Genomic DNA, 17,880 nt, shown 5'->3' with positions numbered 1-17,880 from the left:
CAGGGACTCCATCCAGCCACCTCATCCCCTTCTTCTCTTGCCCTCAATCTTTCCCAGCATTAGGCTCTTCTCCAGTGAGTCCTTCCTTCTCATTAGGTGGCCAAAGTATTTGAGTTTCAACTTCAGGATCTGGCCTTCTAAAGAGCAGTCAGGGTTGATCTCCTCTAGGACTGACCGATTTGATCACCTTGCAGTCCAAGGGACTCACAGGAGTCTTCTCCAGCACCATAGTTCAAAGGCCTCAATTCTTTTGGCGCTCAACCTTTTTTATGGTCCAGCTTTCACAGCCATACATTGCAACTGGGAAGACCATGGCCTTGACTATACACACTTTTGTTGACAGGGTGATGTCTCTGCTTTTTAGTGTGCTGTCTATATTTGCCATGGCTTTCCTCCCCAGGAGCAAGCATCTTTTAATTTCTTGAGAGTGAGTTTAGACAGCCATATACATTTTCATAAATACAATTCAATAAATTTCAGAATTTCTGTTAAAAATTGTGGAACGCTGATCTCTGGAAAAGCCACCCAAGTGTGATTTTATTCCATGAGCATTTAGGAACCAATATGGGTTGGTCACCGGGACCAGAGGTTTCGTCCTCCGAGCTTTTGGGCTCACGCTGGATTCTCAGGTAGCTTCTACCAGCCTTTTCTCAAAGAACGGCTAATCACTTTCTCTTAAAATAAATAACATTATTCATGTCACCATGACATGGATGTAAAGTCTGTCATTAAGGAATCATTAGAAGCCATTACTTTATCTCGAACCTCGAAGCTAAAAGGCCCAGTAATGGTTATTGCTAATAAAAGTAACTGCTATAGTTCCAGAGTTTGAGACAGAAATTATATAGTGAGAAAGCTTCGCTGCCATTTACTTACCCAACCATTCTAATAACCATATAACTGCATTAGAATCTGAGAAGGTATAGATTATACAGATTAAATTCCAAAGCACGGCCTTGTATTCTGGAGGCAGAAGAATTATATCCCTTCTCTGTCTGTCTGTCTGTCTGTCTGTTTGTCTGTCTGTTTGTCTGTCTGTCTGTCTGTTTCTCTCTCTCTCTCTCTCTCTCTCTCTCTCTCTCTCTCTCTCTCTCTCTCTCTCTCTCTCTCTCTCTCTCTCTCTCTCTCTCTCTCTCTCTCTCTCTCTTTCTCTGAACCAAAGCAGAAAGTTCTCAGGGAGAAGTTAAATTGACACAAAAGACATTAATTAGGCTTGCTACCACTGTTCTCCAGATGGGCATTTGCTATCTGAACGCAGTCAATTGGATGAAGAGGAATGAATAGGTCAGAAGAGGGAATCCTGCAACTTGCTTTTCTTCTATGGCATTCAAATATGCCACATCATGTAGATCAGATCCAATTAACATCTGGGGTTCTTAGAAGGCTGTCTGAAAAAAGAAAAGTTAAGCTATGCAATCTAACCCCTACCCATGTTTTTTTCCCCCGTTTCTAGTTGTTGAGATTCTGGAAAGAGTGCAGAGAAGAGCAGCAAAGATGATTAGGGGACTGGAGACTAAAACATGTGAAGAATGTTTGCAAAAATTGGGTCGGGCTAGTTTTATGAAAAGAAGGGTGACATGATAGCAGTAGTTCAATATTTGAGGGGTTGCCACGAAGAAGAGGGAGTGAACCAGTGGTGGGATTCAAATATGTGAACAACCAGTTCTCTGTGTGGATGCCACTTCCAGAAGTCCATTCTGGGCCTGGGCAACAAAAAAATAGCTACCGGTTCTGCCAAACTGGTGCCCACCAATGAGGTGAACTATTCTCCAAAGCACCTGAAGGCAGGGCAAAAAGCAACGGATGGAAATGTCAAATTTCCGATGTATGGGCTTTTCAACTGGCTCTGAGGCATTGTTTACCTTAAAGGTAAAGGTAAAGGTTCCCCTGCACATGCGTGCTAGTTGTTTCCTACTTTAGGGGCCGGTGCTCATCTCCGTTTCAAAGCCGAAGAGCCAGCACTTGTCCGAGGACGTCTCCGTGGTCATGTGGCCGGCATGACTAGACGCCAAAGGTGCATGGAGCGTTGTTACCTTCCCACCATAGTGGTCCCTATTTTTCTACTTGCATTTTTACGTGCTTTCGAACTGCTAGGTTGGCAGAAGCTGGGATGCGTAACAGGTGCTCACTCTGTCACGTGGCACTCGGGATTCGACCCGCCAAACTGCCGACTTTCTGATCGACAAGCTCAGCGTCCTAACCCTCTGAGCCAGCGCATCCCTATTCTTATATATAGGCTTGAGCAATAAGTCTTCTGAACTGCAACTTAACGGATGGCCCATGCACAATATATTAAACACAATTCTCCACCTTTCTATTTTTCTCATTAATCACATTCTCCAATTAATTTAAGGAATTAGTTTCTCATCCGTTAGACAACCCACCAAGTTCTTATCTTCTTTAATTTCAGATGGCCTTGAGGTACAATCCTCCTCCTTGCTCCTCCCAGCCTTAACCCTATCTCTTAAAGCAATACACAAGTTTAACATATGAAATAGCTGCTTCTTCATCTCTTGTCAAGCAAGAATGTTCGATGTTAGCAGCATTGACAGGAAACTAATCAAGGAGAGAAGCAACCTAGAACTGAGGAGAAACTTCCTGATAGTTAGAACAACTAACCAGTGGAACAACCTGCCTCCAGAAGTGGTGAATGCTCCAACAATGGAAGTTTTTAAGAAGAGACTGGACAGCCATTTGCCTGAAATGGTATAGGGTTTCCTGCCTGAGCAGGGGGTTGGACTAGAAGACCTCCAAGGTTCCTTCCAACGCTGATGTTCTGTATTCTATATATGCTAGCTTAGATCAATTCCCAGATTTCCACCTTTGCCACTTTTATTTTATCCTCCTTCTTTTCCATCCCATGCGAATTGAAACTAAATCTCCAGTTTCTAGTCTTCAGTCTCACCTTCTGTAAAATGAGCTTGTTCTTGATAGCTTTCTCAATTTCTTCCCTTCTGAGCTAATTAGCCATTCCATAAATGGCCCTCAGGATGGGTCGGAAATATTTCAGGTAAATAAAGTCAATCATTTTCTCAGTTTTCATTCCAATGAGTGGATGTTATTTTTGCAGAGGGCAAGAGAAAGCCAATTCTGATAATGTCACATTATGAATTATTTTGGATAGCTGTTACAGAGGAGACACACGGGAAGAGGTCTTTGCTCTGGCATCCAGTTAGGTCTCCAAGAAGCAATGAAGGGTGTGCTGGCTCAAGCTAAAATGATTTGCAATTAAATTAAAACCTGTGTGGTCTGTTGCTATAGCAACAGCCCATGGTTTCATTCCTTAATAGCTGTTCAGTGTTTGAATTTTATTCTCTCCATTGTTCTTTAGATTTAGAACCAGTGATAGTCATGCCCAAACAATTCATAAACTATCTTCAAATATTTGTAGGAAGGGGAATTCAGAGATGGGCAAAACGTCCTACTCAGACATACATCCCCAAAGTCTGAAAGCCACGGGTCATTTTTCTCTGCAATGTTCCCCACACTATTAATTTATTTTATGAATTTATGTTATTGTTACAGGGCTATGCTCTCTGGGCTGTTAATCGCTATTGCTATGTTTTTAATTGTATTTTTGGATGTTAAGAGCCAGCCAGAGGCTTTTGGAATGGGGCATTTAAAATAAATGCATAATACTACGGTTAGTTGTATAGTCAGCCAGATGTTTAAACTGAATTTGGCACTTTTTTATCCACCTATTGAATCCTTCGCAAGGACCTGAGATAGGCAGATGTTGTGGTTTTGTGGTGTTACAGGTATCATCCACAGGATGTAAGCTCTTCCATGCAAAGCTGCTTTTTGCTATTGACTGATGGTGATTTTATCAAGTGATGCTCCAGATATTTTTAGAGATTGCACCGAAGGCTCCTATTACTAATGGTATCTATCTTTGCTTTCTTTTGCCACAGTCATTCTACTTCTATTTGCAGGTCTTTGCATTTTGTGATTTTCTCCAGTACTCCTCTGCACATAATTTCTCTTCTCTTCTCTTCTCTTCTCTTCTCTTCTCTTCTCTTCTCTTCTCTTCTCTTCTCTTCTCTTCTCTTCTCTTCTCTTCTCTTCTCTTCTCTTCTCCTCTCCTCTCCTCTCCTCTCCTCTCCTCTCCTCTCCTCTCCTCTCCTCTCCTCTCCTCTCCTCTCCTTTCTGCTCCACCACTCCCCTCTTCCTTCCCCCTCCTCTCCACTTCCTCTCCCCTCCATACTACCATTTCCAATATCCAGACTTTTTTGTCTTTCTTAGCAACAATTGTTAACTGCAGTGTATTATGTAGCAGATTCTTGAATTCTGAAGTTCCACAGCAAATTCAGTTCTTTGTTTTCTATTATTCTATTATTATGTTTCTATAGTGTGGTCTTGCCAGTTCTTGCTTACAGGCAAGTGGTTATTTCTTGCAGCTATTCCAATGCAGCACCATTGTGGATACTTTGTCATGTTATTGTCATGTTGTGTGTGTGTAGGTCTAGAGTCTCGGGTTTCTTCCCGCGTTCCTTTCATCTTCAGAAAGCAGCAGGAGGAATACTCCGGCCTGATGATGACGGATGGGATTTCGTCGAAACGTCGCCACAACTTTCTGAAGATATATATATATATATATATATATATATATATATATATATATATATATATATATATATATATATATATATATATATATATATATATATATATATATATATATATATATATATATATATATATAATTTGTTTTCTTCTCATTTCTGATCTTTCTTTTTTCTATGCATTTTTCCCCTTAATGCTTGGTCTTGTGAAGACTGAGTTAGTCCCTCTAACTCAGAGATGTCAAACTTGCGATGTCATGTGACGTTGCACAATTCATCAGGACAGTTTTGCCACTGCCAGCAATGGGGTGGGCCCGGGTCGCCAGTTTGACACCCCTGCTCTAACTCTTTCTTCAACTCTGCTGCCAAATGGCCAGCAGGTGAAAAGAAGAGGGTTTTTTTTATTTTTTCCCCCTCCACCTTTTCACTATCATCTAAGTCAGGGGTCTTCAAACTTGTCCCTTTTATGACTTGTGGACTTCAACTCCCAGAATTCCTCAGCCAACATGCCTGCCTGAGGAATTCTGGGAGCTGAAGTCCACAAGTCATAAAAGGGACAAGTTTGAAGGCCCCTGATCAAAGTGATATTTAGCTCTTTGGAGCCAAACCTGCTAGTCTGGATATCTAAAAAATAGTGAATGGGAGGAAAAAAAAGCTTTCCTGTGCAAAATACCATATTTTCCGGCATATAAGACGACTTTTTAACCCATGAAAATCATCTCAAAAGTTGGGGGGTCGTCTTATACGCCCAGTCGTCTTATACGCCGGAAAATAGTACATAAATCAATCGAGCACCCCCGTTCTTGCAAAGCAACTTCAAGCCTCCTTAGTCCAGTCCCCCCTCCAACGTGACTCTCCCTTCCCACCCCCAAGAGCCTCTCAGCCCCTTCCCCTCCCCCTTGCAAACACCAGACCCCGGGAGCTCTTGCATTTATTCCAAAGGGTGGGTGGAAGGAAAAGCCCCTTTCGGCTCTGGTGTGGCTCCAAGTCAACGAGCCCGGGAAGGCACGCCCTCCCCTCTCACTGTGGAGGAAGCAGGGCAGGCTGGTGTCAGGCGGGAGCCGGCAGGGCAGTCCTGCGCACGCGTGCGCTCCCCGGCTCCTAAGGAGTCCTCGGGGAGCCATGGCAGGCACCTCATGCTCTTCCCTCTTGAGGCAGCATCGGCAGAGCTGTCCGGCATCAGGTGGGAGCCGGCAGGGCAGTCCTGTGCACGTGCATGCTCCCCGGCTCCTAAGGAGTGCTCCTTAACAGCCGGGGAGCGCGCGCGTGCGCAGGACTGCCCTGCCGGCTCCCGCCCGATGCTGGATGGCTCCGCTGATGCTGCTTCAAGAGGGAAGCCTGCCTGCCCTGCTTCCTCCACAGTGAGAGGGGAGGGCGTGCCTTCCCGGGCTCGCTGATTTTTCGGCGTATAAGACGAAAAATCTTGAAAATCATCTCAAAAGTTGGGGGGTCGTCTTATACGCCCAGTCGTCTTATGCGCCGGAAAATATGGTAAGACCCAGATGTTAGATGTTCCTGGATGAGATCCTGGAGTTCAAATTGTCTATAGCCAGTCAATCTATTATCTTTACTGCTGAGCTCACATCAAAGTATTCAAGGCATATACTGTAACTCAGTGACTGCAGTCATATAACATTGGTAACTAGGGCAGTTAAAGATCTAAGAGATGCACTGACAGCATTCAATAATACTGTATAGGTCAGGGGTAGGCAACCTTGGCTCTTTTATGACTCGTGGACTTCAACTCCCAGAATTCCTGAGCCAGCCATGCTGAGGGAAAAAGGAGTGTCCAGGCTGAGCCAGGCTGGCTCAGGAATTCTGGGAGTTGAAGTCCATGAGTCATGAAAGAGCCAAGGTTGTCTATCCCTGGTATAGGTTAAAAAAAACACCTTGGTTCATTTTTTTTTGTGGAAATCCCAAACCATTTGCTAGGTTTATGGTTCAATGTCTTATGCAAAGCCAGGACATGGATGGATGGATGGAACAAAGGAAGGAAAGAAGGGAGGGAAGGAGGGAGGGAGGAAGGAAGAAAAGTAAGGGAGGGAGGGAGGGAGGGAGGGAGGAAGGCCTATTAATATAAAAACCTCTTTTTCTTTCTGCTTCTTCTACGACGTTTTCCAGACATATTCAGACCAAATATTCAAATGCTTTTGGAAGGTTTGAGGAAATGAAGAAACTGTTTCTGTGTACATCTTCAGCTCACACCATTTGTTTACAACATGCCAAAAATCAGCTTGGTCTACCTTGATGGGAATCCATAATACACAAGTCTCAATTCAATAACCCTCCACAGAGGCCCACCATGGTTTTGTAGAACAAAAAGGCAGCCTATAGCTTCATAGAGTAGATGCAGCTTCACAGTGTTACTTGGATCAATTTTTAATAGGACAGCTGTGTCTCTGTGTGTAATCTTCCAGTGATTTGTTTAGTCTTCTACAAAGACTCCAATACAATTTTCATTATAAGGTCAGATCCCACTTGCTAAGTTCATGTCTACATCTAAGTTGCCTCCACCTGTTTTCAAATTTTATCTGCCTCTTATGTTAATCATACTTCTTTTACAGTAACTTTTAATGGAGATGAGCATCAAAGCTGGAATATAAAACGGAAGGGAATGGTTTCTCTCTGAACCTGTGGCTCCATCAGATGGAAAAGAGATTCTTTTGAAATGATCTTAGTTTAGTTGCACAAAGGAAGACACTGTGTTTGCAGCAGCTCCATAAACTACTAGTGGTATGGGAAAAGGGATTTACAAAGCCAGGTGACTATTTGATCCATAGTCACGTGGGAGAGAGGGAGGACAGGAGAGAAATGGACAGGTAAATAGGGAGGGAGAGAGGGAGGGAGGGAAGGAGAGAGAGAGGACAGGAGGGAGAGAGAGAGAAAGGTAAATAGGGAGGGAGCGAGGGAGGGAGGGAGCAAGGGAGGGAGAAAGGAAAGGAAGGAAGGAGGGAGGGAGGGAGGGAAGGAGAGAGAGAGGACAGAAGGGTCATAGAAAGGTAAATACGGAGGGAGCAAGGGAGGGAGCAAGGGAGGGAGGAAGGAAAGGAAGGAAGGAGGGAAGGAAGGAAGGGAGGGAGGGAAGGAGAGAGAGAGAGGACAGAAGGGACATAGAAAGGTAAATATGGAGGGAGAGAGGAGGGTGGAAGGGAGGGAGGAAGGAAAGGAAGGAAGGAGGGAAGGGAGGGAGGGAGGGAAGGAGAGAGAGAGAGGACAGGAGGGACATAGAAAGGTAAATACGGAGGGAGCAAGGGAGGGAGGGAGGGAGGGAGGGAGGAAGGAAGGAAGGAAGGAAGGAAGGAAGGAAGGAATCTTTTTTTTTACAAACAACGCACAATCACATATATGTCATGGTTGACTTGCCATGCAAACCCTGCTCACAGCCAGACATCAGCAATGGAAGGGGAGAGAGAAGACCTTGGACTGCAAGGGAGGTTTTTGGGAGGGTAAAGGAATGCAAGTGTGCCAACCTGAAGCCTGAGACACACCCCAACGTCATCGGCTGGGAAAGTCAGAATCGGAGAGAACATTCCCAAAACAACCCCAGTGTAACCAATTGGCTATCCCAGGGGTAGGCAACCTTGGCCCTTTTACTTCACATGGACTTCAACTCCCAGAATTCCTGAGCCAGCCACGCTGAGGGGAATGCTCAGGAATTCTGGGAGTTGAAGTCCAAGAGTCATAAAAGGGCCAAGGTTGCCTACCCCTGGGCTAGACAATGGACAGTGGGAGGACCACTTCTGTACCTACATGGAATTTTCAGTAAAGTTATTCTCCTCGTAAAAGATGTCCCAGCAGTCTCCTTTGCCGTCTCAACCAGTGGGATGGTTGACAATACATTTCTCTGTTTCAGTCTTTGAATCTCAGCTTAACTTCTTCATGTCAGCCCGCTCAAAGTCATTCAGGTTGAAGAAAATAATAATAATAATAATAATAATAATAATAATAATAATAATAATAATAATAATAATAATAATAATAATAATATAAAGTTGGAAGGGACCTTGGAGGTCATCTAGTCCAACCCCCTGCTCAGGCAGGAAACCCTATACCATTTCAGGCAAATGGCTGTCCAGTCTCTTCTTAAAAACCTCCAGTGTTGGAGCATTCACCACTTCTGGAGGCAGGTTGTTCCACTGGTTAGTTGTTCTAACTGTCAGGAAGTTTCTCCTTAGTTCTAGGGTGCTTCTCTCCTTGACTAGTTTCCATCCGTTGCTTCTTGTCCTGCCTTCAGGTGCTTTGGAGAATAGCTTGACTCCCTCTTCTTTGGGGCAGCCCCTGAGATATTGGAACACAGCTATCATGTCACCCCTCACCCTTCTCTTCATTAAACTACACATACCCAATTCCAGCAACCGTTCCCTATATATTTTAGCCTCCAGCCCCCTAATCATCTTGGTTGCTCTTCTCTGTACCCTTTCTAGAGTCTCGACATCTTTTTTACATCGTGGTGACCAAAACTGGATGCAGTATTCCAAGTGTGGCCTTACCAAAGCATTGTAAAGTGGTATTAGTACTTCACTTGATCTTGATTCTATCCCTCTGTTAATGCAGCCTAGCACTGTGTTGGCTTTTTTGGCAGCTGCAGCACACTGCTGGCTCATATTGAAGTGATTGTCCACTAGGACTCCGAGATCCCTCTCACAGTTACTACTATTGAGCAAGGTGCCACCTATACTATACCTATGCAAAGGAGGTAACAATCACACTTTCCCTCCCAGACCTGGTATATCAAGCTTCTTCTGGTGCTATTTTTGCTCCCTTGTTCATGGCATGCCATTGCTACGTGGCCAATTGTTGGGAGAAATTTGCTCATTAGTTATCCCCAGTTCAGTTCCTGTCTTCAGGAACTTCATGTGGATGCACTTAGTATTCAGCTGTTCAATTTTCTTTTTTCAGTTCATTAATTTAAACAGTAATCTCATCCTTTTCAGCACAGAGCCAAGATTGTGCACCGTCTGGGTGAAATAGTCTACCGATAAATCCAATAAAGCCATTTCCCTTCTTCCAGCTATTTCACTTATGAAATACACATTACTTTAATCTCCGGTGGACTAGGATGGACTCGCTGAGAACATGCTTGAAATGTCCTGCAAATAATAAGATCGTACTGGTAAGTGTTCTGAAAGATATATACATTTGCCTAAAAGAAGATTTTGAATAAGTTGCACCAATTTGGCGGAAAAAAAATTGGCAAATGGTGCACAAATGGAGGATGTGTTTGCATGGCCCTGTCTCCAAGCTGTACACACATATTTGTATTCACTTTGTGCTAGACTGGGCTTTTATAATCTCAGGTTTTCAAAGTTTGCCAGGTTTTGGGGGTTGTTTTCCTCCTGAGGATTCTCCTCTAGGAACACTTCCCAAGCTCTCTCTGTTCCTTAAAATCAGCTCTCTTAATAAATAAATAAATAAATAAATAAATAAATAAATAAATAAATAAATAAATAAATAAATAAGCTGGAAGGGACCTTGGAGGTCATCTAGTCCAACCCCCTGCTCAAGACTTTAGTGTGATATTTTTTTTTGTATCCTTTGTTGAATTCTAATATTGCCCCCGGAAAGTTCTTATAACTTCAACATCTTCTATCATTTTATCTCCGTGAGTAAGAATTAAGTCCAGTATGGCTGACCCTCTACTTCCTTTCTCTACTTTCTTTCTTTCTTCTCTACTTTCTCTTGAGGTTGTGATCGAATGTGGTCCAGAGTTGCAAGGAGCAAAGAGACTACATACAGTTGCTTGAAATCTCTGATAGGCAGGAAGAGAGCTAAGATGGCTCCATCCTAACAGTTCACAGGGTATATTTTATTTATTTATTTATTTATTTATTTATTTATTTATTTATTTATTGGATTTATATACCGCCCCTCTCCGAAGGGACTCAGGGCGGTGTACAGGGCAATTAAAACACTAAATAACACATAATGTATAAAAATTAAAATAGAATTAAATAAAATAGCCCTAAACAATAAACACAGTCTAAAATGTACAATTTTTTTAAAATTTAAAATCTAAAATCCCAGTCCCTCAGTCCAGGCCGGCAAGTTCAAATAGCCAAGTCTTCAGGTCGCAGCAAAACGAGCGAAGGTCGGGAGCCATCCGGAGCTCAACAGGGAGCTGGTTCCATAGGGCAGGCGCGCCCACAGAGAATGCTCTCCCCCTGGGGGCTGCCAGTCGACATTCCCTGACCAACGGCACCCTGAGGAGGCCCTCTCTGTGGGAGCGCACAGGATGATGGGAGTTTAACGCCAGCAAAAGGTGCTCCCGTAAATAACCCGGACCCATGCCATTTAGGGCTTTATAGGTCATCACCAGCACCTTGAATCTCAACCGGAAGACAACTGGAAGCCAATGCAGCTCGTGGAGTAGAGGTGTTACATGGGAGTATCGGGAGACCCCCATCACAACTCGCGCGGCCGCATTCTGCACCAGTTGAAGCCTCCGAGTGGTACTCAAGGGCAACCCCATGTAGAGAGCGTTGCAGTAGTCTATCCGAGAGGTCACAAGCACATGAGTGACTGTGCACAGGGCATCCTGGTTCAAATAGGGCCGCAACTGGTGCACCAGGCGAACCTGGGCAAAAGCCCCCCTGGTCACAGCTCCAATATGATCTTCAAAATTGAGCTGTGAATCAAGGAGGACACCCAAGTTGCGAGCCCTATCTACGGGGGGTAACACCTCAACCCCTATAGATGAAGATGGAATAGAATGGACAACCTGAGATGCCGGTATGCATAGCCACTCGGTCTTGTCAGGATTTAGACGAAGCCTGTTCCTCCCCATCCAGACCCTCACCACCTCCAGGCAATGGGACATCATGGAGAGGGCATCACTGAGTTGATCTGGGTGGAAATAAAAAGCTGGGTATCATCAGCGTACTGATGATACCCCACCCCAAAACCACGAATGATCTCACCCAGCGGCTTCATATAAATGTTGAATAGGAGAGGCGAGAGGACCGACCCCTGAGGGACTCCACAAACGAGAGGCCTCGAGGCCGACCTCTGTCCCCCTGCCAACACCGACTGCGAACGACCCAGAAGGTAGGAGGAGAACCACTGTAAGACAGTGCCACCCACTCCCAACCCCCTGAGGCACCGCAGTAAGATACCATGGTCGATGGTATCAAAAGCCGATGAGAGGTCTAATAGGACTAGGACAGAGGAGCAACCCCTGTCCCAAGCCCGCCAGAGATCATTCACCAGTGTGACCAATGCCGTCTCCGTGCTGTACCCTGGCCTAAAGCCCGATTGGTAGGGGTCCAGATAATCCGCTTCCTCCAGGAACAGAGGAAGCTGATGAGCCACCACACTCCCAACAACCTATATCTAATAGTTATTGTCCTGAATACTTCTTTTTCCTTCAAGGCAGTAACAAGAAGCAATGGATGGAAACCATTCAAAGAGAGAAGCAACCTAAAACTAAGGAGAATTTTCCTGACAGTGAGAACAATTAACCAGTGGAACAACCTGCCTCCAGAAGCTGTGAATGTTCCAACACTGGAAGTTTTTAAGAAGAGACTGGACAGCCATTTGCCTGAAATGGTATAGGGTTTCCTGCCTGAGCAGGGGGTTGGACTAGATGACCTCCAAAGTCCCTTCCAACTTTGTTATTATTACAACTCCAAGATCCCTTCCATTATTCTGTTAATTATGTAGATAAATGCTTTTGTCTGGCAAGATTTCTATCTGTAGGCAAGCAATAATAAAGGAACTGCCCTGAAGTAACTTCCTGTATTGTTCTTGGTTCCTTGGACCTGAGAGGTGTGCACATCCACTGCAAACAGTTTCCTCCATGGTGCAGCATGGCTTCCTCTGTAAGATAAGTACTGTTTCATGTTTTTCATAAAACACTGTGTCACCGCTGCTAACATCGGATGTTTTTTGCATGGACAACAGATGGAAATGTAGCCATCTTTTTCCCTTTCGCTTTTAGAGTTAGATGATGCTGGGAGGGAGGGGGATGTGAATGAGAGTCCAGCTAGACATAACAACACTAAACCTAGCGTGAGAATCAAGGTTACTGAGCCCAGAGCTGAAAAAGAATTGGTGGGCTGGAGAGCTGGAGAGGAAGCCCGCGCTTCAAGCTAATTGGGGGATGTGATTTATGACTGTTAATTGAAGGAGGAAATTGTGCTTTGATACTATGTGTCCAGGGGAGGGGAATTCAGTTTTTGGCTTCGATTATGTAAGTGCCGATATTATGCTACTCGAATAAAAGATCCTTTAAGATAAACAATGCCTCGAAGTTCTTTTGAAAAGTTTCATCTGTCAGAACCACGGCACACTGTCATTTTAGTACTGCTTTTCTCCCCTGAGCTGATCAATGCACTTCAGGTTTCGTAGAAGACTAGATTTTGGTAGGCAGATACAGTATGTTGCAGTTCATTTGCAAGCTCAGTATAAATACATTAAGACAGTTGTTACACCAATTTGAAGGAAGTATAATAAGTATAAGTATAATAAGCCTCCTTGTCCTTTACTTTTTTGTTGCCAGGCAGGCGTTATGACTGGCTCCGTACCTGATGGGAATTAAGATCTCCCTATTGATAGTCTAATGTGGACGGGACCGAACCGTGGTGGGAGGACGGTTTTGGACTTGTCAGCGTCCACCTCACTGGTGTGAGAGACCAGTTGGGGTGGGCCTGGCTCAGGATCCCCTTTTTCTCTCTCTGCTCCAGTCAGATGCCTCAGCCGGAGTGAGAGGACGGCTGAGGTTGTCTTTTGGATTTCCATCTCAGGTGAGAGCTGAGATGGCTGTGCAGATTGAGAGATACGCCCACTGGACTTTTTCTTTTTCCATCTATGTACCATCAACGAGCAATCCTCTTGATATATTTGCAATATCGGCCCTGAGAGACTATTCGAGCGCAATATGATTTATCGTTATTCCGAAGCGGACTTGTATGCCCTTAGGGCGGTTCCTGCCTCATGGGCGCGACCTGTCGCCTGTTTCCATACTCCCCTTAATGACGGGTCCAAGCTTTGGGACTCCGAGAGGTGGTTGGGCTTGGACAGGGGCCTCGAGTTAAGACGCGCTAAGAGGCCCCTGATAAGATTCTTAGCCGGTTATTTTAAGAGGTTAGGGAGGGGGAGGGTGGGGAAGGAATCCGTAACCGGCACTCAGTCTGGACCTGTTAGAGGTCCCGGCGGGACGGGGTCGGGGGAGGTGGCTGCTGGCGCTGGGAATGTGGGGGTGGGGCATCGAATCCCCACGGCGATAGGGTATGGCAGCAGGTGTTTGCGCGGAGGGCCATATCAACATCTGGGATCGCGCCCCCGCTATCTCCGAGCGGTGGCGCGCTCCGACCCTCCGGTTAGCACCCTCCCACCCGGGGATGAGGGTGATCAGGCCCCTGAGCTCAGGTTGGTCTATTTTAACGCTAGATCCGTAGTTAACAAAGCTCCCCTCATCCGTGACCTGATCGAGGAGGAATGTGCGGATCTAGCGTGCATCACGGAAACTTGGTTGGGTTCGGAGGGAGGGGTGCCTCTCACCGAGTTATGCCCGCCAGGTTTCCGGGTGCTGCACCAGCCACGGGCTCAGGGCAGGGGTGGTGGGGTGGCAGTGGTTATTCGGGAGACTTTGTGTCCTCGGGAGGCCACCATTGTCCAGATGGCCGGGAGTGAATCCCTCCTCTTGAGATGTGGTCCTCGGGTTCAGCTGGGCTTGTTGCTCATATACCTGGCGCCCAGCTGTGTGGCAACAGCCCTGCCTGAGCTGCTCGACACCCTCTCAGGGTTGGCGGTGGAGTTCCCCAGGCTTATAGTCCTGGGTGACTTCAACCTGCCATCACTGGGGGGGTCGTCGGAGTTAGCTCGGGAGTTCATGGCTTCCATGACAGCCATGGGCCTGACCCAGGTTATTGAGGGCCCTACTCACGAGGGGGATCATACTCTCGACCTGGTGTTCCTGTCTGGACAATGGTTGGATGATCTGGGAGGGGGTTCTCCGTCCATCACCCCTCTGTCATGGTCAGATCATTACCTCCTGAGGCTGGTTTTCCGTCATGCCATCCCCCGCCGCTGGGCGGCGGAACCGACCAGGTGGTTCCGCCCCAGGCGCCTAATGGACCCGGACCGGTTCCAGAGGGCGCTTGGGCCGATACCTATCACCCTTACCCACAGCCCAGTCGATGCTCTGGTGGAGGCCTGGGAAACGGCTGCCACCAGGGCACTCGACTGTGTTGTACCCATGCGACCTCTGACTCGGCGCAGATCCCGTTGGGCTCCATGGTTCTCTGTGGAGCTCCGGGAGATGAAGCGTCGGAGACGAGGTCTAGAGAGCGGTTGGAGATCCAGCCGATCCGAACCCGACCGATTGCAGTTAAGAACCTTCATAAGGTCTTATCTTGCGGCGATAAGGACGGCGAAGTCTAACTACTTTGCCGCCCTTATCGCGTCCGCAGATAATCGCCCGGCCGCCCTGTTTAGGGTGACTCGCTCCCTCCTTAACCAGGAGGTGAGGGAGGATCCCTTGCAGGGACGAGCCGAGGAGTTTAGTCATCATCTGACGGACAAAATCGCTCGGATCCGGACCGGCTTGGACTCTGACTGGGCAGAGTCTGATGTGGAGGAATCAGGCGGTCTTGAGCACGTTATCTGGACTGAGTTCGACCCTGTTTCCCCTGATGATGTGGACAGGATCATGGGGAGACTGAGCTCCACCACCTGTTTGTTGGATCCGTGCCCCTCCTGGCTAGCTTATGCGGCTCGGGAGGGAACACGAGGCTGGTTCCATGCAGTAATAACTGCTTCTTTGAAGGAGGGTGTCTTCCCTGCCGCCTTGAAGGAGGCGGTGGTGAGACCCCTCCTCAAGAAGCCTGCTTTGGACCCGGCTGTTTTAAACAACTATCGTCCAGTCTCCAACCTTCGCTTCCTGGCGAAGGTTGTTGAGAGTGTGGTGGCGCATCAGCTCCCTCTGTTCCTGGAGGAAACTGATTATCTGGACCCGTACCAATCGGGCTTCAGGCCTGGACACAGCACGGAGACGGCATTGGTCGCGCTGGTGAATGATCTCTGGAGGGCTAGGGACAGGGGTTGCTCCTCTGTCCTGGTCCTATTAGATCTCTCAGCGGCTTTCGATACCATCGACCATGGTATCCTGCTGCGGCGTCTCAGGGGGCTGGGAGTGGGAGGCACCGTTTTACGGTGGTTCTCCTCCTACCTCCAGGGCCGCTCGCAGTCGGTGTTGACGGGAGGGCAGAGATCCGCCCCGAGGTCTCTCATTTGTGGAGTCCCTCAGGGGTCGGTTCTCTCGCCCCTCCTGTTCAACATCTACATGAAGCCGCTGGGCGAGATCATTCGTGGTTTTGGGGTGGGGTATCACCAGTACGCTGATGATACCCAACTTTTTCTTTCCACCCCGAACCAACCCAGTGATGCCCTCTCCGTGATGTCCCGGTGCCTGGAGGCGGTTCAGGTCTGGATGGGGAGAAACAGGCTTCGTCTCAATCCCGCCAAGACTGAGTGGCTGTGCATATCGGCGTCTCGGGTTAACCAAGTTATTCCACCTCTAACGATGGGGGGTGAGGTGTTACCCCCCGTTGATAGGGCTCGCAACTTGGGCGTCCTCCTGGATTCACGGCTCAATTTTGAAGATCACATAGGAGCCGTGACCAGGGGGGCTTTTGCACAGGTTCGCCTGGTGCGCCAGTTGCGTCCCTATCTGGACCGAGACGCCCTACGCACAGTCACTCATGCGCTTGTGACCTCCCGTTTGGACTACTGCAACGCTCTCTACATGGGGCTGCCCTTGAAGACCACTCGGAGGCTTCAACTGGTGCAGAATGCGGCCGCGCGAGTTGTAATGGGGGTTTCCCGATACTCCCATGTAACACCTCTACTCCGCGAGCTGCATTGGCTTCCAGTTGCCCTCCGGGTGAGATTCAAGGTGCTGGTTATCACCTATAAAGCCCTACATGGCCTGGGTCCGGGTTATTTGAGGGAACACCTGCTGCCGGCATCAAACGCCCTTCGCCCAGTGCGCTCCCACAGGGAGGGTCTGCTCAGGGTTCCGCCGGTGAGAGATTGCCGGCGGGTGACACCCAGGGATAGGGCCTTCTCGGTGGGAGCGCCTGCCCTCTGGAACCAGCTGCCGGTAGAGCTGAGGACTGCTCCCGACCTCCGATCATTCCGCCGGGGCCTGAAGACCTGGCTCTTTGAGCTCTCGGGCCCAGGCTGAGGAGAAAATTTTAACTGGGGTTTTAATCTACAGGGTGAATTTAATGCTTTTTTAATTTGTTTTAACTTTTGTATGTTTCGATTTTAATTCCCTGTAAACCGCCCTGAGTCCTCAGGGAAAGGGCGGTATACAAATGCAAATATTAAATTAAATTAATAATTGTCTTTCAACTCTATCTTTGGGTGGACTAATAAATTTTCTATATTATATTATAAATATATTATAAAATAATTGATAAATCTGTTGAACCAATCCATGGTGTTGCTCTGTATGGATTTCAACTAAAAGCCCAGAATGAAGACATGTTGATTCAGTCCAGAGTTACACTCAATGTCTCTTATCTAGATTGAGCAACAGCGATTTCTAACACTCCTGTATTTGCAATCTGTTGTCGTCCTAAGGCTTCCATATTAGAGACAATAATTCTGCGTATTGTGAATAAATTCAGTTTCATTGCCCAAGACTATTAGAGAAAATGGATTTCTATCACCAAGGTTCATGCCCTTATTTTAATAAATCTTGCTCAGACAGCAAATATTGACAGACATTCCTCAGATGTTTGGAAAATAAAATATGCATGGGAAAGAAGTATTTTACAAGCCATCTGCTCAAGATGACGTCATAAGGATGTGGTTTAAAGCATTAAAGAGAAGTAAATGTATCTTCTATTGTAAACACAGATGGAGAAAATAAAGCCTTTAAACATTGTATGACTTATTGAACGGGTTATTATTATTATTTTTTAAAAAGGCTCTTTAGATATGGTGCTTCTAAGTCCGTCTTTTAATATTTATCTGATTTTGAAGTTAACCACTAAAGAGGCTATAAAGGTTTAACTCTGCAAATCTTTGAAGGAAAACCTCACTCTGATGAAGGTTCAATCTAGGCAACCTGGCTTGATCTCAAAAAAAAGTTAAACGGAGTCAGATCTATTTAAGGTAGTAGTAGGATGGGAGGCTATGAGACTGGAAGTTTTTAAGAAGAGACTGGACAGCCATTTGCCTGAAATGGTATAGGGTTTCCTGCCTGAGCAGGGGGTTGGACTAGATGACCTCCAAGGTCCCTTCCAACTACTTCTTCTTCTTCTTCTTCTTCTTCTTCTTCTTCTTCTTCTTCTTCTTCTTCTTCTTCTTC

Source organism: Vipera ursinii, assembly GCF_947247035.1.
Source record: "Vipera ursinii genome assembly, chromosome: 3".
NCBI classification, from domain to species: domain Eukaryota; kingdom Metazoa; phylum Chordata; class Lepidosauria; order Squamata; family Viperidae; genus Vipera; species Vipera ursinii.
The sequence above is the reverse complement of the archived record's forward strand: the minus strand, read 5'-3'. Positions refer to the sequence as shown.